This window comes from Callorhinchus milii, unplaced genomic scaffold, assembly GCF_018977255.1.
Source record: "Callorhinchus milii isolate IMCB2004 unplaced genomic scaffold, IMCB_Cmil_1.0 Scaffold2, whole genome shotgun sequence".
In the NCBI taxonomy this organism is placed as follows: Eukaryota; Metazoa; Chordata; class Chondrichthyes; order Chimaeriformes; family Callorhinchidae; genus Callorhinchus; species Callorhinchus milii.
Genome location: NW_024704743.1, coordinates 3262506 through 3263986, shown reverse-complemented (window position 1 = coordinate 3263986; position 1481 = coordinate 3262506).

The window sequence follows — 1481 nt, the reverse complement described above, 5'->3', positions numbered from 1 at the left end:
GGCCACCTGGCCGCCAGGGAGGGGGGGGCGCCACCTGGCCGCCAGGGAGGGGGGGCCACCTGGCCGCCAGGGGGGGGGGGCCACCTGGCCGCCAGGGAGGGGGGGCCACCTGGCCGCGAGGGAGGGGGGGGCCACCTGGCCGCGAGGGAGGGGGGGCGCCACCTGGCCGCCAGGGAGGGGGGGGCCACCTGGCCGCGAGGGAGGAGGGGGGGCCACCTGGCCGCAGGGAGGGGGGGCGCCACCTGGCCGCGAGGGGAGGGGGGGGGCCACCTGGCCGCCAGGGAGGGGGGGGGCCACCTGGCCGCCAGGAGGGGGGGGCCACCTGGCCGCCAGGGAGGGGGGGGCCACCTGGCCGCCAGGGAGGGGGGGGCCACCTGGCCGCCAGGGAGGGGGGGGGCCACCTGGCCGCCAGGGAGGGGGGGGCCACCTGGCCGCCAGGGAGGGGGGGCCACCTGGCCGCCAGGGAGGGGGGGGCCACCTGGCCGCCAGGGAGGGGGGGGGCCACCTGGCCGCCAGGGAGGGGGGGGCCACCTGGCCGCCAGGGAGGGGGGGCCACCTGGCCGCCAGGGAGGGGGGGGGCACCTGGCCGCCAGGGGGGGGCACCTGGCTGCGAGGGAGGAGGGGGGGCCACCTGGCCGCCAGGGAGGGGGGGGGCCACCTGGCCGCCAGGGAGGGGGGGGCCACCTGGCCGCCAGGGAGGGGGGGGCCACCTGGCCGCCAGGGAGGGGGGGGGCCACCTGGCCCCTGCGAGAAGGGCTGCGGGCTACTACTGCAAGGAGTGGGGTGGGGGGCGGTCAGCTTGGCTCAGGTGTAGGGCTCCCGCCTGAATCATAAGGTTGATGGTTCAAGCCCTGTATTTGACTCTGAACTCATAGATCAAGAGCTGGGGCGCGGTGTGGGGTATTGTTGGGTCTGACCCAAAAGGTTTGTAGGTGGATTTTAATCCAGAAAAGTGCGTTGAATGTTAGTTGGGACCAGTTAGCACGTACGGGCTTGCAATATTGGACGTGGAATTTTGTCAGTTCCTATGTTTTTTTTTTGCCGTAAAACAAAGACGGGGGTAGGGTTAGGTAAATGTCACACTAACGTTGCTTAATGTCAAAGTCCATACGTCTTCTATGCTTTTGTCAGATATTCTCTGCTGTTTAATAGTTAATTAACTGATCAACAGTATGACGGTGACGTTGTTCACACGTCAAAGTTTGAAGAAAAACCCCAAGTTCAGTGTATAGCACTTTTATTATGTATTAACATTATCAATGGCATAAATGTCAACTGTATTTAGCAACAGTCATAAAATTACGTGTTTGTTAGATATAAGAGCTAAAGCTAAAAGTAATGGATCTTCATATAGAGCCCCATTTGTTTCTTTCAATGCTCTGATGTATCCGTCCTCCCAAACTGAATGGACTGAATTATTCTGGCACCACCACCAAATATTACTGGCAAATTTGTCCAGAAATGCATCAGGAACGTGGCAT